Source organism: Danio rerio, chromosome 24, assembly GCF_052040795.2.
Source record: "Danio rerio strain M-AB ecotype USA chromosome 24, GRCz13ab, whole genome shotgun sequence".
NCBI lineage: Eukaryota > Metazoa > Chordata > Actinopteri > Cypriniformes > Danionidae > Danio > Danio rerio.
This window is the reverse complement of record NC_141044.1, coordinates 31,441,404-31,468,167: the sequence shown is the minus strand read 5'-3', so window position 1 is coordinate 31,468,167 and position 26,764 is coordinate 31,441,404. Positions and strand designations below refer to the sequence as shown.

The window sequence follows — 26,764 nt, the reverse complement described above, 5'->3', positions numbered from 1 at the left end:
GTACAGCTATATACTTTTCTGGAGAACGCCAAATACGTCCCATGAGCTAAGTTTTTTTTTTTTGCAGTTTTTGCGAATCCACCAGAAGCTGCTGCGTATGCTTTTTCAGATCTCAAATTTCTCTCGTGAGTGCCATTTGCGACTGCTGTTCTTGCATAAATCCACCAGAAGTTGCTGTCTGATAAGCCCAACCAATAGTGTTTTCAAAAGCAATCCAGAAAAAGAAAAGCCCTCACCTAATTTTTACCACATTTTCTGATTTTACCACATTCTCACACAGTTATTTACTTGTTTATTTTATTTTTTTGCTTTTATTTTTGTCTTGCCCGCTTTCTGGAACTATTCTTTGGTGCATTTAAACCCCATCATAGTGGATAACTCCTCTCTTTGTCTCAAGTCGGCCGACCTACATGGCGAACTACTGGACAAACTGGTAACAGTAGAAAAGCCATCCACATGGAATTAAGCGGGCAGCTGGTGAGCGCAAAAAGGAATGGCGTCATACTGCCCCGTATTCTTCATTTTAAAAACTAAATGCAGCCATAAGTATTTCTGGCTACATAATTCACACTCTCTAGAAATGTATATAGGGCTACGTTTTCAGAATGAGCCACTGTTGATTGACAATTTGCCCAGAGACTAATCCCACAAAAACACCTGATTGGCTGAAACAGTGTTGGTGTTCTTGAGCAGATCAGGATGTTCAAACAAACAAAGAAATGTTTTGAAAACAACACAAAGCTGCATTTTTTCCCAACCTACACTGTAAAACTCACCAGTCAACTTTACCCAATGAAATAAGTTTAGTTAACTCAAAATTTACTGAAAGTTAATTCTACTTATTTGAAGAGTTTTGAACTCAGTGTAATGAGTTAAATATTTCATTACTTTAACTTAAATGGAGTAAGTTCGCAGTACTTATATAGATTAGTTTAACTAAAATGGTTTGTTGCAATCGGTTTCCTCAAACGGTCTGAGTTGCCTTAACTTATTGGGTTTTACAGTACTCAGTTTGAGTTCTCTTCATTCATTGAGTTGTACTGTGCTTAAATTGCTTCATTAACTCAAATAGATTAAGTTCACAGTACTCATTAAGATTAGTTTTTGAACTTAAATTGTTTGTTGCAATCGGTTTCCTTTAACGCTTTGGGTTAGCTTAACTTCTTGGGTTTTACAGTGTACCGGAATGTCTCATTTTAGCTTTAAATATGTTCTGGAAACATCTTGTTAGGACGCGGTTTAAGAGCGTGCAGGGAAAGTACAGTGGGTGAAACTGAGTTTCAATATTAAACTATTTAAAATAATCTGTATCTTTTTTATGTAAATGATCTTTCATCTCTTTGCAAGAAATCGGAAATTTGAATGTAAAAATAGGATCGTCCCAGTTTCAAAGTTTGTACTTCTTCAAAAAAAAAGAACATTTCCATCTGTCAGTTCATTCCTCATTCGTACATGATCGTCATACAGATGGAAAGAGGATCAGCCTTTGTTTCGCCTCACGTTCTGTCTGATAAATATGGAAGTCAGACTTAAACTGCTGCATGAGGGGTTTTCCCTTACTTCCCTTTGGATGCTGGAGATCCGTTAAGAGTAAAATTGCAGATATAGTCTCCTAGGTTGCACTGGTTTGGTGTTTAACCATGTTATTTACATTTTGCATGACTGCATTCTTTCATCTCCAGCTATTCAGCTTTATTCTGCTCAAGTTTCGATGTGATTTGCAGATTGACTTCAATATAAATGACTCATTTCGGCATCTATTCTGAAACAAAACCCCAGAAGATTATCACACCCAAAATGTTTTTCCTCCTCCTCCCTTTGGCAGCTACCATTACGCATTCATTTTACAATACCACTTTCCTTTGAGGAAAAAGACATCGATTTTCCTTTCCTTTTAATGACTTTGCTGCCATACCCTCGCGCACAGTATATCGCATAACCATTAAAATGTAGCACAATATCCGGAGGATTTTAATATAGAAACATGAGTTTATATTTGATTTCCGAATTCTCATCTTTCCACCATTACCTTGTTTGTCTTTCTGTGTTGTACATTCAGTAGCATTCAAAAGCAATCGTTTTTTCCTTCTCTCTTGTTTATTTTTATTATTTTTTTGTGTGTTTAATTTATCCACGTACAGTAGCACTTGTGTTTCAAATGTGTCAATATCATTTGGTGTACGTATCCATGTCATAAGCTAACAGTTATCTGTCCTAATTAAATAAACCTTGCCTTATGATCTGAGAAGAGCTGTCACGGTTTGCATCACTGAGTCGGAAACTTCAATATGCCGCTCCGGATTCTGTCACGTTCCGCTGTTCTCCAAATTGAAGGCAGCGAGGGAATGTTTTTTAACAGGCCAGCTGTATTTCAGAAGCGTTTAAAGAAGGAGTACGTGAAGGTTGGCAACGGTGTCTCGCAGGAGACGAGGATTTAACCAATCAACACGGGCCATGTGTACATCCTTCTGTTTTAACCCGGGGGTCCTTCTGGAGACGTTGTTTTACAGTTGCTCAGCATAAAGCAGTACTCGCATCCAATGTTTACGACAGTCATTTGAGAATTTCAACATCTCGTACCTCTAAGTTGTATTCGGGCACACATTTAATTGAAAGGGTTACTTAACATTACGGAGCATATTGATTATCAAGAAGTTACCCCCATATGTTTTGGTTTCTAAAATGTGCTTCTTTTATCTCTTATGACGTAGCATTAGACAAATGAAAGCAGTAACTCTCAATTAATTGATTAATTCTTAACCAAAATAATATAATAATTATTATATGTATATTTCCCCCTTAATTTTTGTTTAACAGAAATAAAATGTTTTCAAAACATTTCTAAACATAATAGTTTGTTCTGTAGACAATCGAAAACAAAAATATTGCTTAAGGGGGCTGATAATTTTGACCTTAAAATGTTTTTTTTTTTTAATTGAAAACTGCTTTTATTCTAGCTGAAATAAAACAAATAAGACTTTCTCCAGAAGACAAAATATGATAGGAAATACTGGGAAAAATTCCTTGCCCTGTAAAAAATCATTTGGGAAATATTAAAAAAAAAGAAACTCACAGTTGGACTAATCATTTTGACTTCAACTGTATGTTCTCTTCAGAGTTACAAGCATGACAGAATGTGCAAATGACCCTCAAAATGCAAATATATTCACCCAAATGATTTAGTTTTTCTTTACTGTGGCTAAAAAGTGGGATTGTAAAAGGAATAAGTTAATAGAACCTAGAAAAGTTAATAGAAAATAGAAAAGAAACAATTGATGATTAATTATACATTTCATTGACGATATCTCAAATCTGCACACAGGTGAACTGGGGCATGTTTGCATCCGTGTTAGCAAATAGTTTGTCATTTTAAATGCATAGGATATTCAACTATTGAAAATTGTTGGCCCATCATCAATCTTCAATCAGCAGTCATCGGATACTTTTTGCAAATCTTTTTTGGGGAATCACTCATACAGCGCCACCAGTGTAATCCAAATCCCACCAAAATGACTCTTGGTGAATCATGCTACTATACAACAAATGCAATTCATTCACAAAATAATGACTCTTTTTAATTAAACTCTTTAAGTGTTCACACCAATAGAGTCAGTGCAGTCCAATTCACTCAGAAATGACTCTAAATGAATAATGAATCCGCTCTTTTTGTCAAATAAGCCCTATGAAAAAGAGAGAGTAAAAAAATGCTTATTTCATTCTGCTCTTTTTTCTATTTTTATTAAATAATATAGTGCAACCACTGTAGTCTGATTCACACACACACACACACAAATAGACTCTTATGAGTCAGCTTTATTTTGAGAATCGCACAGCATACAGTCCAACTGATGTAGTCCCATTCATCAGCAAATGACCATTTTGGCCTCTTTAAATGAATAGTTATAAATATGTAACAAATATTGATGTATCTTAATTAAAAAGAGAACTAAAGAAATCCTTTTTAATAGTGACAAAGACATGTTTGTTTTATTAACTGGCTTCAAATTAGAAATCAACTCAAATATTTATAAAGTAATATATAATATATAGGTGGGCACAGATGATTTTTTTAAAATCTAGATTAATCTCGGAATTAATCTAGGTTAATCTAGATTTAAAATGGCTCATTTGAATTCTGTTGAAGGCATTCAGAATGTGTGCTACCCGAATAATAAGTCTTTTGAGAACGGGTTTCTCAAGCCAGGTGGCGCATTAGATCAGGGGCTCATCTCCTGTTTCCAAAATGCTCAATAAATTCCAAAAATGTTCAATAAGATGTACATGTGTTTACTGTTTATTCAGTTAAACAGGAATTTTGAAGTGTAGGCCTACTGTACATAAGCTTCAAACAGTGCTTTTTGATTACCTTAATCCGACTTAAGTCATAACTGAACTAAACAGAAACGGAATTAAGACATATGGAGTATGCATCTATTAGTGGCATTATTGAAGTAAACACTGCGAACCCATTCTTACCCTGAAGGTGTCAAAATCTGAAGCATGATCAAGCACCTTGACCGTCAGTATGAGGCATTATATGGAGACACTTAAAGCCTCGTATAATTTCATGTAGGACTTTTCACCATATTTTCCGACAAGATCCACACAGGCGACTCTCAGTAAAGGACCGCACACACAAACACACACACACATCGCGAAATGCAGAAGTTTTTTTTTCCTTTCCATTTGGTTTGCGTTATTAAACTCCATAACACTCTCACAAGTCCTTACTCCTTAGTTATCTAATACCCCAGTTTGTCACGAAGGCATGAATGAAATGTTCATGAGTTAAAGTGAAACTGCCGAACTGCAGTCAGGCATCCTGCTGATGTCCTGAAGGGCACTTTTTTGTCACTTTTTTAGATTACTGGCCAGGTATACATCTGCGCTAAAATATCAAGGTGAAAGTCATCATAGCTTGTGTAGAATAGACCCAGCTCCCAACCACTTTGAGAATAGATTAACAGTGATATTTTTTATCGCGAAACGGCCCACCACTAATAATATATAAAAAAATATTTTCAAAGTTTCCATCCATTTGTGTATATTTTACCTACATTTAGACTGAAACAAAGCATGTTTTAGAGTTGGACAGTTTCTTGAGATTATAGACATCTTAGCTTTGTACTTTAAAACTAGTTCATGCATTGACAGCACATTACAGAAGTGCTCTTTCAGCTTTTTTTTACCAAGATGTTGTGAACCATTCTCCAGGTTTTGAACCTCAAACACAAGGACACACCAGCTCAGTTCTCAAGGGTTTCTGTTTGCAGTGCAAAACTGCCTGAGAACGAGAACACACGGTGGGGAGAAAGAAATAAAGCTGTATGGATCTGTCAGCCACCAGAGGCCACCATTGATGTGCGCTTCAAACAATCACCTCTACTGCTGACCAGGGGGATTCAACTGATGAACAAACCTTCAAGACAATGGTGATATGGCAAGCTTGTTTAACAGGTATAATCATATAATATCCATTTACATGCAATCATATATAATACAAAATATACTAGTGTCTTTTCATGATGTACTTTTGCTTATACATTTCATACTATTTCTTGTTTATTATGCTGGTAGTCATTCATTAGAGACTGGTAACTATTGAACACACATTAGATACCAGTTCCTGTTAAATAGGTAGTACTTTTTCATCAGATATAAGCTTTAAGGCAAGTAATTTCACTAGGCGGCCGCCTTTATAATGCTTCTATGGCAGGGTTGTCCGAACTCGGTCCTGGAGGGTGGGGTCCTGCAGATTTTAGCTCCAACTTGCCTCAACACACCTGCAAAGATGTTTCTAGAAAGCCTAGTAAGAGCTTGAGTAGCTAGCACAGGTGTGTCTGATTGGGGTTGGAGCTAAACTTTGCAGAACACCGGCCATCCAGGACCGAGTTTGGACATGCCTGCTCAATGGCGTATGCTCAGCATTCTGTTTGAATGGGGAACATCAAATTCTCCAAAGCTGTTTGCCAAGCTTATGAGTAAATATCATATTTGGAGTCACCAATAAAATTAAACAACAATCTTAAGTTTGATTTCTAGGCGTTTGAATCAGACAATATCTGCATTTTCAAGTCGTCTAATCTAATGCGCATGCGTACTCAAAGACCACAAGATCACGACACCAACCCTCCTTTAAGACTGTTTACGTGTTACAAAGTATTATCCTCTGAACAACAATCATCTGATCGCACTGGTCTGCTGAAGTAATTCCCAACTTAGTTCCGATGGCAAATAAATCGCATTGAATACACAAACAACATGAACGCACACCCGCAGCCATTGGGGAGCCCAGCGAGCAGTTGGGCGACCATGCCTTGTACCCCAAAGTCAGTCTGACGTCATGTGCCTGCTATGCCTAGAGGGGGGTCTGGCTGCAGACTCAGTGCAGATGCAATTTAAGCTGCACCCAATGCTTTTTAATGCACTCACCTAACCCCAATTCTCACAGTGACGTCACTAGCTCCATTGATTGCATACTGTCTGACATTGCAATCTCAGCTTGCATCATAAAGGCTGCATCCAGATACTTTTGGCGTTTGGAAATGAAAATCGGGTTGACGTCAGAACCCAATGTCAAGCCGATCACAATGGCCAACAACCAACCTAAAATCAACCAAATACCACTTCCTCTTCTTAACCAATCACCTACTCCCTAAAACTTATTTAAGGCAGACCAGCCCTCTCGCACTCTTCTTCTTGTTCTTTTGAACCCACCATCCCTCCCTCTATTTCCTCGTTTCCTATTAACAATCCTATAACCCTCTCTTCACTCCTAGGTTAAATCAGGGGGTCAAATCACTCTATAGAAATATTACAGAGACGGTACCCCCACTCTGAGTCTCTGGGCATCATCGTAGGATGCCCGATCAACCTATCTATGTGTTCACTGTTTATCCTCTTACTTCCCTTCCCTTTTATCCCACTGTTCTCTTGGCATCGAGGGTGGTGTGAGCGCTGGTTCATCAAACCCACAACTGACAATCCCTGCCAGAGCTTACGACTTCCCGATCACAAGTCCAACTCTCTCATTAGGCCATGGCTGCTCCTCAGACCAATCATTGATCAACTGTGGTAACTGGCAATGCAACAGCTCACTTGGAACCTCAACCGAGGTGATAATAAAAAAATACCAGCTACAGAATGCAGTTAAAAAGCACCTAAAAGAGAGCTGTACGAAACAGTGCCATGCCATACAATGGAAAAATGTTTCTAGTATCTAATAAATACTGAACAGATACTAGCTGATCTGTACATGTAACACATACAACCTGTAATATGAGGCCTATTAGCCTGATCTCACGAGGAAACTTAATTATTTTATGTTTTGTCAGTTTAGTGGCTAATTTGTACGAATTCGTACGAGTTCAGTTGTAGGAAAATGTACGATTTTAAAAGGAGGCATGGCACCCAACCACACCCCTAACCCCAACCGTCATTGGATGATGAGCAATTTGTACTAAATTGTACGAATTGTCATGAGATTGCGTTGGGCCTATACATAGAGTTTAAAGTATTAAAGTATCTAATAAATAAGATATTTATAAAAAAAAAGTACTTGCAGGTACTATTTATAAGTAAAGTTTTACAAACTAATTTCGGGAGGAGCATGTGATATGATTGATTGTGGCTGTTATCTCATCTGTAATCTTTAGTAAGCCAATCAGATCATTCCAAACTCACAATAATAGCCGGACTAGCATTACTTCCTTATCCCCCTTTCCTCCTTTACCAGTTGGAGCTCTCGAGAACTACCTGATCTTGTACCCACTTACATGCTCATTGACCAGGCGGGAGCCCTGGGCTTAATTATCCCCGAGTTCAGGGTATTCTCCCAAGACAGCATGCAAAACCTTCTATTATTATCAAGCAATATCTAAGTGTGAACTTTTGAAATACAAACACCGAAATAACTACTAGTATATTGTATAACTCTACACACATTTGGATTAAAAAGGCTACTTGTCAAAACTAAATATGCCTACATTTATTTGTATCTAAAATATCTAAAGAAGCTGGCTAATGAATAAGTACTAGTAATAATGTAAAAGATAGGTACTGGTTTCTAAAAATGGGTAGGCTACAAGTGGATATTAGCATGCTTTATAGATGAAATATTGACGTTCCTTGCCATAAGGATGATGCAGATGATGAATGTTACGATTACACTGATGATGATGATGATGATGAGCACTTTGAGCCTGGGACTTATTTTGCGAAGTTGTGTGCCTCAAGGTGTAAACATGACTCCTTTGAGATTTGGCTCATCATGTGATATTAGATTAACCTCCTACCGCATCAGAAGCCCCGCAGCAGCTTCTCCACCCGCGTAAAACTGGGAAACTGCACAGAAGAAGTGCGTGGATCCTCCGGAGGGCCGAGCCCGAGGGAAGAGCAAGGTTAAATTAACTTGAGCCCGGTTTTCTTTGTGCAAAAAACGACTCTCTCAGCGGATGAAATATTTCACATACGTGGAAGAAGGAGAATTTTAAATGATATCAGTTTTAGAGCTCGTTCGTGCGCCGAGTTTTCGTAATTATTGGCAATTGAGGGTCTTCTGGCAACTTGTGGGGAAGATGAAGCTGATGATGATGGCAAAATTTAGACCGGCTTCAGATTTCAGAGCTGAATGGAGGAAAGTATTCATGATGTCTCAGATCAAAGCCGAAGCACAGTGTCCAAAGGGATGCATATTAACATCTAAGGCTACAGTAATGCAACTGAATCTTTGATAGGGAATGAACCTCCCTTTGTAAGTGCATAACAATGATTGCCTATAGAATGGTTGCCGACACAATTGTTTTATCGTATATAGACAGACATCTGGGAAAACTCTGGATTCAGAATTTATAGTTTTTTGAGTAAAATTAGGTTTAGTTATTTTTGTGCAACTGGGTTATTTTAACAAATAGTCAAACCCAATGATGGGTTAATTTTTCAATTGTATTTAGATAATACGTTAATCCAACCATTTGGATTGTTCATTATTGACCCTATCTATCTACCCACCCATCCATCCAACCATTCAGCCACCCACCCACCCAATGATCCATCCATCCATCTATCCACCCATCCACCAACCCACCCACCCACCTATCTAATCCATCCATCCATCCATCCATCCATCCATCTATCCACCCATCCTTTGGACTGTGGGGGAAACTGGAGCATCCAGAGGAAACCCATGCCAACATTGGTAGAACATGCAAACTCCACATAGAATTGTCAACTGACCAAGCTGGGACTCAAACCAGTGACCTTCTTGCTGTAAGACTAACCACTGCGCCACCGTGTCTCCGACTATATTTAATGAAACCATTTTTTGTTTAAATCAATGTTTGGAGTGTTTGAATTGCACTTCTCTGCTTTCCTCTTTTCGGATGGTTGGGCTTTTCTCATTTCTGCGATCTCTGACACACATCACTCACCTCTTTCTATCCTCCACTGCCCCTGCCATTCTGAGCTGCGGACTCAAACTCTTGACATGAAAGTCCAGACTCTCAAACAGAATTATTATACACTGCTACACACATTTCACACTGCTCTTATGTGGAACCAGACTTGACAGTAATCAGGTGTCGTCACAAAAGAAAGCATAAAGCTCACCAAGTTAGTCTTACCGAGGTATTGATCACCTTCAAAAATCAATGAATGAAATTTAGGATGATTAAATAAGGTTTGCTGTGTTCTTGAATGGAATTGACTTTTCTTTAAATATGGACAGCAGCATATGTTAAAATGATCCTCGTCCACGCATTCCACAAAATTCAAGTAGGTATTGCTGCAGCCGGAGGTCTTCAAGTGGGAGGGATGACACCGCAAGTAGGTTGGGTGACCTCTAAGTGGGAGGGATTTATGCCACATGTAGGTTAAGTTTAGGTGGTGTAGGAGGAGTAGACAATAATAAAACACATCAGGTTACTGTGAGGTTGGGTTTAGGATTGGGGTAGGTGTAGAAATTCATAAAGTACAATATTGGACTCTGTGTCACGAAGAAGACACATATACATAAAATAAATAAATAAAAACTGCAAGTGCACAGCCTACTTGGAGCTCAAGGCCCACCCACTTGAAGCTGGCTCCAACCTCCATTTATACTCACAAAATTACTAAAAAGCTGTTGCATGTATACCCAGCCAGTAGGTGGCAGTCACATTGTAAAGAAACACTACATGCCTGCACATACGGTTCTGAAGTTCATCAATCTGTTCATTTTTTTAGTCAAGCGTTCATTCATATCTACAGAACATGTACATGCTAACACAATCTCATGGCAATTCTCAACTTTTTGATTTCATGGCTAATTAGTATGACTTTGTACAATCTCTTTCATACATTTTAGTACAATTTGCTCATCCCCAATTCTGATCCCTTATCTGACAACAGTGTTAATTTTGACAGCAAATTTAGATTTAGTTTTAGTCTTAGTTCTCTGACTAAAATAAGTTTTAGTCATATTTTAGTCTTCTGAATAATTTTAGTTTTAGTCGACTAAATTTCATAAGATTTTAGTAGACTAAATCTACGTTAGCTAGAGGCTATTCCAATTCAGTCAAGCAAAAGCACACACTTGGGCAAACAAAAAAGATTTGAGTTATTTCCTGAGCTATTTCCTCTCCAAACAGTTTACAATCTTTTTGTCTTGACATCTAACATGAATCTTCCTTTTCTCTCAGCCTTTTGCCATTTTATTATAGTTTAACCAGACCAACGTCCCCATGGAAGATGATGTAATTTCATCCTGTGTCTACTGTGGAGCAGGTACTTTTCAAATGTGCATGTGTGCATCATGAATCACACACCAAGTAAAATTCTGAAAAAAATAAAATAAAAAAATCCCTCAGTCACATTCTCGACTCTTTTATTTGTCAACAAAAATGTCAGTACATTTTTCAATTACAGTTATCATCATCATCATCACTTATTTTTATTTCGTTTTTATTTAGAAACTTGTTCGTCACGAAAATTGTGACGAAAATTTTTCGTCAACGAAATTAACACTGTCTGACAATACATAAAATAGTCATGTTTTTAGTGAGATCGGGCTAATACATGATGATGTTAGTGTTTTCATAATTTTTTGTTCAACAACATGTTTTAAAACAATTTAAAAATTTTTATTGAATGTCTAACAAAACAGTAATTGTGCTTCATCTTTCATTAAACAAGGGGGGAAATTATATAATTTTTCCACAATATTTTGCCTAAATTTCTTTCATGTTCATGTTCAAGTCACATGAGAAATTTAAGACGCAAAACATATCGATGAATGTTGGCCAACGTTTGTTGCCATAAATAATAATAACAGCTAGTGCAAGTAGCTCACCAAATGGCACCATCTAATAGAGAGCAGTGGACACCTAAAATAATGTTGTCTTTATTAAACCTTTATTGGGGTTTTACCTCATATTTGGGAGCCATTGTTTACATTTTATTAAACCATAAAAGTCTATTGCTCTTTTTAATGTAACAGATGACAAAATTGCTTGTAATCTATTGGTATAATATAGTCTATTGGTGTTAATGCTAACTACTATAGGCTAGTTATTATTATTATTGGATATGAATGTGTCTTAAGTGCTGCATCCCAACACAATCTCACGGCAATTCGTAACTTTTTCATTTAGTGGCTAATTCGTATGAATTCGTACGATCTAATTCGTACAATTTGTACGATTTGCTTATCCTCAGTGTTTTGCCTACAAATGTATGTCAGTTTGTTTCTAAATATGCTACAATTTATATATATAAAAAAATCTGAGCATGGATGGAGCTATTAGGGTCTGTGCTGAAGACAAAGACTTGGTGTAACTTAACCCAAAAATAACACTTGTCTAATGTGTGTGTGGTGAACAATGACTGTGGGCCTCTCTGCCAGTCTGACACAATGAGCACAAGCCCGGCCGGCTGTTAGTTTTACTAGGTCACCAGCAAACACATTTATCCTTGAGGTGAGCCTGGTGCTTCAGGGAGGGCGAACACAATGGCGAACTTGTCAAAACTAAATTGAGCTGAGCGCGGGAAAAAAAGCGCGCGGTATTTGTCCAGAGAGCGGGAATCTACGGGGACAAGCGACTGAGCGACTCACAAAATGTTTACAAAGGCTGTCGGTGCATTTTCCCACAAACCTGCTACCACAGCAGAAATGACCCTGTCTGGAGAGGGGTTTGTTAATATTTGAGAGTGAGAAGGACCGGTTGCTAAACAAACACAATCAGGATGATGAGACCATGGAGACAGTGCTGTGGAGATGTTGAGGTATTTTAAGTGATGTGCGGTCAGGTATGCGTGACCCTAAAAACTGAAGCTGTAGATTATTTACTTTGCTCGTTTACAGTTCAGCATGCTCTTTGTAAGGTTTTGTTCATAGTAAATAAAAACTTCAAATGTGTGATAAAACTGTAAAATCTAAACAAATTTAAGCCCACTAAAATTCGGAATTAAAAAAAGGTGATTATGAATTTCCAAGAACAAAACAAAAATAACCTTAAAAACATGAATCAATGCTGATTTTATTTAGCCTACTCATCCAAAGCATATTAATTAGATATGGGTTAATTATATATTTTATAATAGTTGAATTATTTGAGCATTTAGACCCACACCTACTTTGAAAACTAATAAAATTAAGATAAGACAATGAGGTCCAAACTACTGTGACAATACAAGAACTAAAAAAAATCATTCATTTTCCTTCGGCTTAGTTCCTTATTTATCAGGGGTCGCCACAGCGGAATGAACCGCCAGTTTATCCAGCATATGTTTTACACAGCAGATACCCTTCCAGCTGCAACACAGTACTAGGAAACATCCATTCACACTACTATGGCCAATTTAGTTTATTCAATTCACCTATACACACATGTCTGTGGACTGTGTGGGGTTAATCGGAGCACCCAGAGGAAGCCCACAAGAACACGAGGAGAACATGCAAACTCCACACAGAATTGCCAACTGACCCAGCCGAGACTCGAATCAGTGACCTTCTTGCTGTGAGGTGACAGTGCTAACCATTGAGCCACCGTGCCACTTTTAGTCTACTCATCCAAAGCATATTAATTAGCCTAATAAGATATGCATTAATTATATAATTTATAAAATAATTTAATTATTTGAGCATTTAGAGACCCAAACCTACTTTGAAAATTAAGTAATTGAGAGAAGACACTGAGATTAACTACTGTGATCAATTTAACGAGATCATTAATAGGCATTATGCAAATGCAATGAAAACTCCATCAAATTTGTTTGCAACTAATATTAAATGCATCAAATAAAAAACAAGCACTTGGAAATACCTAAATAAGAATATTGAAGATGAAGAAGGAAACTAAAAACATGAAATGAGAAGACTGATATAATATGAGCCCCCCCCTCAAAAAAATAGTGAAATTATTACATGACCTTATGAAAATGAATGACCTTATTTAGTCATGTAAAATTAATTCTAATCAAAGTCCCTATATAGTCTTTGTTCTAATTCTATTTTGAAGATTCATATAATAACATACATTTTTTTCATATAATATATTCTATGGTATTTGTTATTCTTATTATATTTTATTATAATATTTATTTGTTATAAATTTACACAATAATCTATTTTCTAACAAAACTACAACAAATATATATTATTAGACGTTCACCTACTGCCCTCTAGTGTACAATCAGTGACATTTTACACGTCAACATTAAGTGAAAGAAAAAAATAGGCTAACCCTCACGGATCTACCATAATAACGATATAATAATAATATAAATTAAGTCGTATAGAATTTTAATTATAATTTAAATACCCAATTTTAAACCCAAACAATAAGACTAAAATCATGTATAACATTCATTCATTTATTTTCCTTCGCCTTAGTCCCTTTATTAATCAGGGGTCGCTACAGCGGAAAGAACCGTCAACTTAACCAGCACATGTTTTACACAGCGGATGGCCTTCTAGCAGCAACCCAGCACTGGAAAACACTCACACACTCCCAAGGTCACACAATCATTTACCTATACCACATGCATTTGGAGGACCCACATGAACAGGGAGAACATGCAAACTCTACACAGAAACAACAACTGACCTAGCCAGGGCACGAACCAGCAACCTTCATGCTGTAAGGCGACAGTGCTAGCCACTGAGCCACTGTGCCACCATCATGTAAATCAAAGCAATTATTAAAGAATGAGAACACTAGCGAAGACATCCAAACTGTATAACAGCCGAAATATAGCCTTAAGCTGACAAAAAACATGATGAAAAGACAAAACTACAAACATGAAACATGTCTTAAACATTGATCCAACAGCAAACAAGCTGGCAGCCTACATACGGTAGCATATTTGTGTCTGGAGTGTCATGGATGTGTGACGGCAGATCCATCATGTTCAGACAGCAGTGTGTGTGTGTGTGGAGGTCCATGGGTTTGTGTAAAGTCTCTGTAAAGAAGAAGAAACAGGCAGAGCTGATTAACATTCAGGTGTTGCTCCTGTCTTGCATATTTAGCACCGCAGCTCAGAAAGAGATTTAGCAATGACCCTGTCAAGGACACGAGCGCAAACATGTGTTTGAGTGGCTGAATGTGCACATGGAAGAGCATTTCTGAGACGATGATTGAGATTCATGCTCTTAGATGCATTTTGCAAGATTCAGAGTGACATGATCTTTTTCCTCTTTCAGGCTGACTTTGAAAGCATCGCAAAATTGCTTACCAGGAATCGACTAATGCTTCAATACTGAAAAGATGTCCCTTGACGAATAAAGAGTCTGGCTTATTAAAATACAGCAATTTAATAAGACATTATATATTCAGTTAAAGTCAGAATTATTAGCCTTCCTGAATTATTAGCCCTGCTAAATATATATTTACCCATTTTAATGTAAATATTTTTTTCAACACATTTCTAAACAATTTAATAACCAATTTCTAATAAATGATTTATTTTATCTTTGCCATCATGACAGTACACAACATTTTACTCTATATTTTCTAGTATTCAGCGACATTGAAAGGATTAACTAGGGTAATTAGGCAAATCATCTTATAGTGATGGTCAGTTTTGGGGAAGGTTACTTTTGAAATTACTGCATTACAATATTGAGTTACTCCCCCCCAAAAGCCACAAGTTCTGTTACTTAGTTACTTTTCTATGGTAAGTAATGCATCACATTACTTTTGAGTTAATTTTTATTACCTGGCTGAGGCTTGATCTCTTTCAGAACTTGTTTTTTTTTCATTCTTTCTTTTTTTTTTTAAATACAGGAGCTCTGCAATCAACAATGCACTGTATAACGTTTACATAAAAAACCCCAAAACAAAACACAAATATAAAAAAATAGTTAAGGAGAATGTTATCTGAGAAATTCCTGACCCCAGAGTTTTACATGCCGTATATATTGAAAGTTTACAGCAATGTGTTTGCTACTATTTGAGTAAAATCACCGCCCAATGAGAAAATCCGCTTTTCCTTTTCTTTGATGCGTTCAAAATATTGAACACATTTTTTCATTGACTGCATGATTCAATGTGACTATTTTTTATTCAGCAATTTATTTTTTGGAAGCTGATTAATTAAACTAAAAAGTAACTCGCATTACATTTCAAAAACTGTAACTTATTTTTTGAAAGTAATGTGTTACTTGTTACTTAGAAAAGTAATATTATTACATAACTCGCATTACTTGTAATAACTTACCTCAATAATGGTGATGGTTTGTTTTGTAGACAATCAAAAATATATAGCTTAAAGGGGCTACTAATATTGACCTTTAAATGGTTTAAAAAAATAATAATTTATAGTAGCCGAAATAAAACAAATAAATCTTTCTCCTGAAGAAAAAATGTTATAGGAAATACTGTGGAAAATTCCTTGGTCTGTTCAACAAAATTTTGGGAAATTTATATACATATATATATATATATATATATATATATATATATATATATATATATATATATATATATATATATATATATATATATATAAACTTGATCACAATGTTATGACAGTTATAATTGGTGTAAATACAATTATATTTCTCATAATCCATATACTAATTTATACTAATAATAATTTATTATTCCATATTTTTTATCAATATCATTATTAATAAAACATGCAACAGAGCAAATCTATTTTTAGATTTTATTTTCTTAATTACATTTAAAAAATCTAACAAAAAGTAAATGAACCACTTTTACTATAAAATAAACAAACAAACAAACAAAGGGTGACATGGTGGCTCAGTGGTTAGCACTGTCTCCTCACAGCAAGAATGTCACTGGTTCGAGTCCCAGCTGGGTCAGTTGGGGTTTCTGTGTGGAGTTAGCATGTCCTCCTCGTGCTGGTGTGGGTTTCCTATGGGTGCCTCGATTTCCCCCACAGTCTAAAGACATGCGCTATACTGTAGGTGAATTGAATAAAACTAAATTGTATGGAGTGTATGTGTGTGAATGCATGTGTATGGATGTTTCCCAGAACTCAGCTCATCAAGGCATCCGCTGTGTAAAACATATGTTGGATAAGATGTCTGTTCATTCTGTGTGGCGACCCCTGATGAATAAAGGGACTAAGCTGAAGGACAATGAATGAATAAATAAACAAACAAAACATTGACATTTCCATTAAAGTATAGATCATACATAAATAAATATGAACTCACTATTTGCTCACTGTCAAGCAGCTCCAAACCTTTATGACTTTCCTATTTTTCTGTTGAACATAAAAGAAGAAAGCTGAAAATCTGTAACCATTGAAATTAATTGCATTAGAAAATCAAATGTGGAAGTCAATGCTACTTTCCAACATTTTTTCAAAGTATCCTCTTTGGTGTTCATCATCAACAACAACAACAACAACAACAACAACAACAACAACAACAACAACAACAAAAGAAACAAAAAGGATTGTGACAAGTGAAGGTTGAATGAATTAGTAGATATTTTATTTTTGGGAGAACTATTCCTTTATAGATTTTCTGTTGTACAGATGTAGTTACAGAAACTCTTATAAATATAAGAGCAAAACTGGTTACTGTTTTTTTATATATATCTAGGATAAAAACACGTGTTTGCTGTTGGGATAAAACCGAATATGGCTGCGTTTACAGTGCACGTGTGTGTTACTGCTGTCTAGAAAAATAAACAAATTTCTGTATGCAGTTCACAGAATGGCCGCAAAGAGTCGCTAAAAACACCACTTGAAGAAACTACCATACACACTCAGTCACACTCACACTCGTACACTACGGCCAATTTAGTTCACCCAATTTACTTATAGTATATCGTATCGTATGTCTTTGGGATATAGGGAAAACCAACACGAACACGGGGAGAACATGCAAACTCCACACAGAAATGCCAACTGTCCCCGCCGGGACTCGTACCTGCAACCTTCCTGGTGCTAACCACTGAGCCACCGTTCACTCTCATTAAGGAACTGTAAAACTAACGTTTAACTGTTTATTTTGTATAGTTAAAACGGAAAACAAGTTGTCAGCGCTACGTTTGCAGTGCGCATGTGCAAGTTAATTTCTGCCTGTAGTTCAGAGAACGGCCACAGGTGGTCGCCAATAACACGGTTGATTACCACTGAAATCTTTTTAACAGAGGCAGTTCACAGTAATGTGTCTGACAAAAGCAAATCAACTCATATTACGGAGGAGTTATACTAACGCCAAACCTAACATGACCTGTCGACACTGCTGTTTCAAGGTCGAGGTTTATGAGAATGAAGAGGTGAGTAGATTACTGATAATGATTGTTTACACGTGCTCACAGCAGCGATGCATCTTATTAGCACTTTCAACTCGGTGAAAATTACGTGTGGCTATGATGTAGATGAATTGTCCTCAGGGCATTACAATTATAGTCCTACCTAATACACACTTGGGTATCTGAATAATCAGATGTGACAAAGATAACGCTGTATAACACAAGCCAGTGAAAAATGAAATCGGAGTAGACCAACTTGGTAACATTTGTTCACTTAAAGATGTTTATTAATTATGTGTTAAAGTAGTAGTCTACAGAAGCTAAATAAGCCCTTTTACACATAAATATTAGTCGAGTCTTTCTTGGCTTACCTGAAATAAATTCATTATGTTGATAAATCCTATCAAAAATAATTATATTGTCAAATATATGTACAAATATAATAGCCTATAAAAGTATACAAAATAAGATTGACGGTTGTTGGTTTTTTATTTTCACGAGTTTTCAAAGAATGAATCAGTAAAGGGGTGAATCTTTTTTAGTTTCTCCTAAAATAACAACATGAGCAGGCCCTTAGCCTGTGGACCGTTTTGCAGTTAATCAACTCATTTTCTATTTAGTTTTTAGAATTAATTACTTTTTAGTGACATCTTAAGCACTATTTTTAGCTGGATTAGCGATGGTGATCATAAAGGGTCCGTGTACATTTTGTTCATTTGTTTTCCATTTTCAAACGGAATAAAGGAAATGGAGAAAACGGCCGTTTTTCCGTTTTTCTTTTGCTCACGAGAAAACGAAAAAACAAGATTTTGGCTGGATTTTCGTTTTTTGGTTTAGGGTAGGAAAACGGATAAACGACTTTAAAATTCATTTTACACACGTAGGCGGTGCTGAAACGCCCACTTTCCTCTAATTGGTTAACCAAATCTGCGCTCGTGACGTCACCCTCAAAATAAAAGCCTTACACGCAGGCTTTTAATTATTATTATTTAATTATATATATAAACAAAGTTTACATATTCTATCATTTGAACCACACACAGTTAGCAGGCTTACATTCATTGCGTATGTATAAATTAAATAAAAACGTAAATCAGCAGTATTCATAGACATTTGTCATTAAAATAAGGTCATAGTTCACTGCCAAGCTTCTTGCTGCTGTGCACCTGATGCTGAGCAAAGAAAGCCATTTCCGAGCAGCACCTGGTTTGCATGATTGTTTCAGAGCTATTGTAGGCCTAAATAATAGCCTACTCTGTATAAAATAATAATTTATTATTATTATTATTATTATTATTATTATTAGGCCTATTATTATTAGTATTGTTATTATTATTATTATTTACTTAGTTATTCAATGGTTGTAAGAACACGTTTTACCCTGCATGGGGCTATAATAAATGGTACCATTTGTTTCTATTGGATTTTCTCCTATTTTAATTTAATATATGCCTTTAGCCTATTGTAAATATTTATTTGATAATTAATACTTTTTTATTGCAACGTCAAAGTAGGCCTGTCTTATTATTATTATTTTTTTGTTATTATTTTGTCGTTGTTGTTGTTATTATTATTGTAGCAGGGACATAGCCACAGGTGTGGCAGAGTGTGCTGGTGCCAATCAAAGTGGCATCTTGCACCTGAAAATAGATGCCTTCGCGCTCAAGCGCGCGCAAAAAAACTTGCACAGGCAAAAGTAATGATGAATGTGTTGAAGGGAAAAAAAACATTCTAATTATTTGTTAATAAAATAGGGCAACATTATTCTCAGTCAGTGTAGGCTGAAAAAATTAAGATCGCCAGCATTTCAAGGGTGGTTTTATTTTTAGTTCATTGCTGTGACGCGCTATATTTCACTAAGGCTGCATGAGACTGCGCATCTTGCTTATTTTCTCTATTTTACATACAGAACATATCATACAGTCCAGGTTCTACCGTTCTAGTGAGTGTGGGGCATTGCTTTACGGTGGTAAAGTGGATTATTTCTTGGCAAATTCATAATGATTCACTTTGTTTAGTAATAAATTTCATAGTTATAAAATAACTACATTTCAAGAATATGTTAACACTTTCAACTATTTAGGATTATTTATTGCATCAAAAGTAATTTCAAAGTAACATTAAATGTAGGTATAAACTGCTTAATTTGTGTGTGTAAAGACCTAAGATGCAAAAAGCTTATTTAGACCAGAATAGGCCTACTAAATGCAACGGTCGATGTATGTAAACTTATGACCTAAAATGTCTTAAATGACTAAATTTAAGTCTTTTTAAGTTTTTAAATAATTTAAGTTTAACATAAATGATTTAAACTTTAAACTTAAAATTAACAGAGTATGGCAAATAAATTGTTTATTAAATGGAGGTCAGGTGTCTATCTTAATTATAATTATTAAATATTATGACACTACAGTGGTGTATTGGAGAGTACGCACCTTTTAATTAATTAATTTTAAATAAGTGGTTTATCCTAAATAAAATGCAATGGGATCGGTGTGCAATGAATAGTTTGAAAACCCCTGGTTCAGACTAGACGAGCTAGCTGTCTGTGCGCTGCGCTAATAACTTGGCATTTGCTCTTTTCGGTTCTGCCAGATGCATTTATAATGCATAAAAAATAAAAAAAAAGGTAATTCGGTAAAGCGCGCGATGCGCGCAGAAATAAGCGCACTATATGCATATGTCGAATTAAGTTCTCTTTTTCTTTAATCAAGACTTTTCCATTCGAGGAATTACAGTTATTAATAACTTAGTCCTTATAAACGATCAGTTTATAAAATACACAATTTACGGATCAAGCCTAATGAAGAATAAGAAGAATATGCAACGCATTATGATCCTTGAATGATCAGAGCGCATTTATATAAACTATATATTTTATATAATCCATAAATATTAAAAAACATTATACATTTAAAGTAATGGAACATTATATGTTATAAAATCTAAACTATTATTTAGGCTACAGGCTGTTCAGCGCGTGCGTCAAAGAAAAGACATGACACAATCTCTATAAAAACTTGTTGTTTATTTACAATATCTAAAGGGATATAAAACATCTAACATGCATCTCCATTCTCAGCGAGTTTCTGTGTTCTGCATCTTTCACAGACCGAGGTCTCATTCCGAGGTAATCTGTAAATATTCTCATTTGGTTCTGGCACATTCTTGATTAAAGGTGAAACTGACCGGCGCAACGGATGATTTGTCAGGGTGACTACAGTTATAATACAGGTTATGGAACTATTTCACTTTAATTTCATATTATTATTTTATTAAACAAACAAACCAGTTTTTGTTTTGGCTCTGCATGCAGCGTATTGGATCTTTAAAGCATCGCACTTCAAATGTTATTCCTTTTTTTTATTATTGTATTTTTAATATTTTTAATTATACAACACAAAATTGGTTCTAAACAGATACATTTTCCTATAGGCTATGATGAAGTGTATATTTTTGTTCACACAGGTCCTATACAAAACTGTGTGGATGGATGATTTGTTTCTCCGTGAAAATCACTCATTTAATAAGCAAAACAGGCCAAAATGTTGTTTAGCTTGCGTCAAACTGGATGGACAATTTACAAACATATTGAATACAAAGGCTGGTTATTTTATGCAATGAGGGACCTATTACAAATTAAAGAAAATTATTTGCATATTAAAACGAAAATATATAATACAACAACAGATCCTACCTCGTAAGAAATGAATTTAGATAATGTTAATAAGCATCAAGTTTTTTTTTTGAGATTGTGTGTCTAATTCAGTAGTGTAGTGCGTTCGCGTGGGTTTCCTCCGGGTGCTCCGGTTTTCCCCACAGTAAAAAGACATGCGGTACAGGTGAATTGGGTAGGCTAAATTGTCCGTACTGTATAAGTGTGTGTGTATGTGTGGATGTTTCCCAGAGATGGGTTGTGGCTCGAAGGGCATCCGCTGCATAAAAACTTGCTAAATAAGTTGGCGGTTCATTCCGCTGTGGCGACCCCAGATTAATAAAGGGACTAAGCCGACAAGAAAATGAATGAATAATGTGCAATACTAATTTAAAATACGTATCACTAACCTTATATGTGAAATAGCAGGGCCCGCTGTAGCACTTTCTCAAGAAGAGCAAATGTCAAATTATTAGCGCAACGCACATGTAGCGAGCTCATCTGTTTGTCTGAACTACTAGACACAATTTTTTTATCAACTATAATGTGTTTAATTAGTTAATTTGAAATTTATTTCATTATTCCAGCAATAATTGTTGAGTGAAAGAATGCGCTAGAAATATGCATTGCGGCTCCCTTTATTGTACAGGCTTATTGCACGTAAACTTTTTTAGGTTCGGCTCTCGAATTAGTAAGGTTATGAGTAAATGTTATTTAAAATATTCAAAGCCTGCCATCTAGCCTACAATAACAGCAAATTAAATAAAATAAAAAATAATAAGACAGGCCTACTTTGGCGTTGCAATAAAATAGTATTAATTATCAAATAAATAATTACAATATATAATTAAAATAGGAATAAATAAATGAAAACAAATGGTACCCTTTGTTTTTATAGCAGGGCCCAAAGTGTTCTTATTCTGGTTCTGGTAACAATTATTAAAAAGAAAAAAAACACACCAAACAATAAAAACACTAGTAACTGATAATAATAATAATAATAATAATAATAATAATAATAATAATAATAATAATAATTATTATTATAAAGCCCTTGCTCTGAAACAATCATGCAAACCAGGTGCTGCTCGGAAATGGCTTTCTTTGCTCTGCATCAGGTGCACAGCAGCAAGAAGCTTGGCAGTGAACTATGACCTTATTTTAATGACAAATGTCTAAGAATACTGCTTTACGTTTTTATTTAATTTATACATACGCAATGAATGTAAGCCTGCTAAATGTGTGTGGTTCAAATGATAGAATATGTCAACTTAGTTAATATATAATTGAATAATAATAATTAAAAGCCTGCGTGTAAGGCTTTTATTTTGAGGGTGACGTCACGAGCGCAGATTTGGTTGACCAATTAGAGGAAAGTGGGCGTTTCAGCACCGCCTACATGTGTAAAATGAATTTTAAAGTCGTTTATCCGTTTTCCTACCCTAAACCAAAAAACGAAAATCCAGCCAAAATCTCGTTTTTTCGTTTTCTCGTGAGCAAAAGAAAAACGGAAAAACGGCCGTTTTCTCCATTTCCTTTATTCCGTTTGAAAATGGAAAACAAATGAACAAAATGTACACGGACCATAAAGACACTTTTTAATGTACCAAAATATTTCCTAAAGATTTAGAATGAAGAAAAATTAATAGCTTCTTTTTAAAAAATATCTATTATTACATTGTATATAGTTAGAAAAATTGGATTCTGTTAAAGTTTTTAATTTAAAACCGTAGTCTATCATCATTTATTAGGCAAATGACAAACTGACCAGAACATTCGACTTTGCTCGGTCAGAAGTTGGCTGTTTAGATAATAAAAAATAAAACATAATAATAATAAAAGAGCTTAATGATTTGTCTTGCCTCTCTTGTAAAAAAAAACATTTTTATTAAAATTTCAAGGATAACAGCAATAGCCAAATTAGTTTTCAGATTAATTTTAATACAGGCCACTTTTGGTGCTTCACACCTTTTTATATGTCATTTTTTGTTTCAAGAACAACAAGGTCCAAGATTTAGAATAAAAGTTACTTGTTTTCTCTGTTTGAAAACAAAACAGTAGAATGTTGGATACATCATAGTTTGCATTAGAAAAAACTGATCAGCTGAAGTCACACTGATGTGACAAGTCAACCTATTACTCGGCTTGGTCTTAAAGCCTTTTTAAATGGATTCTTTTCACAATTTATGATGATGTAGCAGCAGTCAAAATAGGACAAATGAGCTCATGTATGGGGAAAATTCTTGGCCTTTGTCATTCAAGTGTGGGTCTTTCTACTTTCGGCCTGATGGGTATTTTAATGAGTCAACTCATATTTTGATCCCCTATTTATTTTACAGTGTGTGTATATTAGGAACATGTAGAATTTTGTAGTTTCATTGTCACTTTTTTGTCAACAGATGGCAATATCGCATGCCTTACTGGCTGTGATTGTTCACCCAAAACTGAATATTGTCATCATTTACTCCCGTCTGAGTTTCTTTTCTTCAGTTGAACACAAAAAGATATTTTAAAAAATGCTATAAACTTTAAAACCATTGACTGGTTTGGAAAAGTCAAGGTTTAAAAACTGCTAGAATTATTTACTATACCTTTCCTAAAGGATGTAAGGCTTTTATATTTGTTGTAAAGAAATCTGTGGTTTTGAAACTAATGAAGACAGCAAAAGTCGATGATTTTTTTGAATTATTTATCTTGATATTTACTGTTCCAAAATATTATAAATCTTTACTGTAATACAATATGTTGTGTTCCAGTTGTTTGTTTAACTCATTTTACTCAGAAATGAGCAGTAATCCCAATAGCGTGATATTTTTATCGAAGGTTATTATACTGCTAGAAAATTATACTGGCCCATGCCTAATCTACAGGGTGGGCCATATGGAGACACCTTAATAAAACTTATTGAGAGTTTCACAAGAAAAACAATGGTGTGCTTGATTTTAAACTTAACTTTATTCTTTCATGAGTTATTTACAAGCCCCCTCTCGTATACTAATGTGCCACAAACATGATGTTAATATCACCAACCATTCCCATTTTTTTAAGGTGTAAACATATAAATGGCACACCCTGTAGTATTATTTTGATTGCCACATAGGGTCTACTGTACGCATATATAAAGATATTTTATATTTTTATGTTAATGTTAGCTTATAGAAAATGATTTTCAGTAATATTGTAATTAATACAAAGGTTTTGTTATTATTATTGTTATTATTTTATATAAATTAACACAATTGTGGGTCGTCACGGTGGCGCAGTGGGTAGCACGATCGCCTCACAGCATGAAGGTTGCTGGTTTGAGCCTCAGCTGGGTCAGTTGGCATTTCTGTGCGGAGTTTGCATGTTCTCTCTGTGTTTGTGTGGGTTTCCTCCGGGTTTCCTAAGTGAATTGGGTAGGCTAAATTGTTCATAGTATATGAGTTTAAATGGGTGTGTATGGATGTTTCCCAGTGATGGGTTGCAGCTGGAAAGGCATCTACTGTGTAAAACATATGCTGGATAAGTTGGTGGTTCATTTCGCTGTGGTGACCCAACATAAATAAGGGACTAAGCTGAAGGAAAATGAATGAATGAATAAATATAAAATAATAATTGTAATACTAATAGTAAATAAAAATATTAATATAATAACTAATAATAATATTAATACAAAATAATAATTATTTATTATTATTCAATATTTACAGATTTACAAAAAAACCTTTTTGACTTTGGATTTCTATGAAATTTAATTGAATTAGAACAAATAAAAATGAGATGATAAATAATAGCAAAAATCTAAATCAAGATTATTTCGATCAATAATAAAATTACAATTATGTATAACTCTTATTATATAACTAATTTCAATTGTGTGCATTTAAATAAATAATCCAAAATTTAAATAAATAAAAATTTTAAAAAGAGAAAAATGATTTGTAATTGAACATTTTCATTCTTTCAGGGAGCGTCAGACAGTGAAATTGGAGGCAGTATTATTTACAGATCAGCTTCATGTATGGCTGCATATATTATATAGCTACTGTTACAGTCTATATGAGGGAAATATAAGGTAATTGACCTATCAGAAAGAAATAGGAGCTCATTATTGGTTTTTATGAAGCTTTCAATACTATCAAGGCTTGGGTTTATGATCTGTTGTGATTAATGGCACATATCAATTTGGCAGAACATGCTGTCTGGCTTAATGACAAGATTTACACTCAGCCCAAATCAACTCATCATTTCTGATGCATGATTGTTTAAACGCAAAGAGAGCTGGAGTAACGGGACAGAAACAGACACAAACACACTGGTGCGCTTTATCCAATTAAATCAGTTATGACATTTGCAGGGTTATCTGTCAGCTTTTCTCAGAAGCTATAATGAAATGGCTTCTTATCTCAGTGGTGGCCTTGGATCTGTCAAATGTTGCTGCTTTTCTGAGATGGTTCAATCATGTGAAGGCCCACATCTCCAGCTGTGGCATGTTAATGGAGACCCCATTGTGTCTCCAGATCAGTAGGACACAAATGTAATGTGACTGCTCTAAATGAAGAAGAAGAAGAAAAAAACATGTGGATGCCAGACAAGTCCTGATTATCCTCTGCTTTCAGATGGAAAAGAGAGGCATTTGAATTGGCATTAACAATTATAAAGCATAATAGGAGCTATTGGTGTTCTCTGCTACATAATTATGGCTGATATGAGACGTTGAATTTTTGAGCTAGTGTAATAATATTTGATGACATAGTAAGTATATTACATAATGCAGTTTAGATGTGAATGATATGTATTTTATAATATTGTAATATATGTATATATGTATTTTTCTTTATTTTCTTTCTTTATTTTTTCTTATAACAGTACTCTATATCAATATAGATTACACTGCCATACAAAAGTCTTGTCGTCGATCCCAGTTGTAAGAGCAACAAATATTTACTTGATTTCTAGTTGATTATTTGGAAAAGTGGCAGAGATAGATTTTTTTTTTTTGATGAGTCATCTGTTGAGCTGAATCATCACAAATACTGCTGAAGACCTATCGGAACTCGCATGGACCCAAGATTCTCACTGAAATCTGTCAAGTTTGGTGAAGGAAAAATCATAGTTTGGGGTTACATTCAGTATTGGGGCATGCAAGAGATCTTTGGAGTGGAGGGCAACATCAACAGCCTGAGGCATCAAGACATTTGTGCTGCCCATTACATTACAAACCACAGGAAATTCTTCAGCAGGATAGCGCTGCTCCTCATACTTCAGCCTCCACATCAAAGTTCCTGAAAGCAAAGAAGGTCAAGGTGCTCCAGGATTGGCCAGCCGGGTCACCAGACATGAACATTATGGAGCATGTTTGGGGTAAGATGAAGGAGGAGGCATTAAAGATGAATCCAAAGAATCTTCTTAATGA

General features: G+C 35.3%; 1 protein-coding gene across 9 annotated transcripts in view; it reads left to right on the top strand.

The window, feature by feature from the left end:
• Positions 1-17,603: 17,603 nt before the first annotated feature.
• The window catches only part of LOC147831095 (uncharacterized), a 208,457-nt gene continuing 199,296 nt past the window's right edge, over positions 17,604-26,764 (top strand). For all 9 annotated transcript variants that reach the window (XR_015525066.1, XR_015525062.1, XR_015525061.1 and 6 more), the window contains exon 1: positions 17,604-17,735. The gene's annotated coding sequence lies outside the window, so the exon portion shown is untranslated. The remainder of the gene's footprint in view (positions 17,736-26,764) is intronic.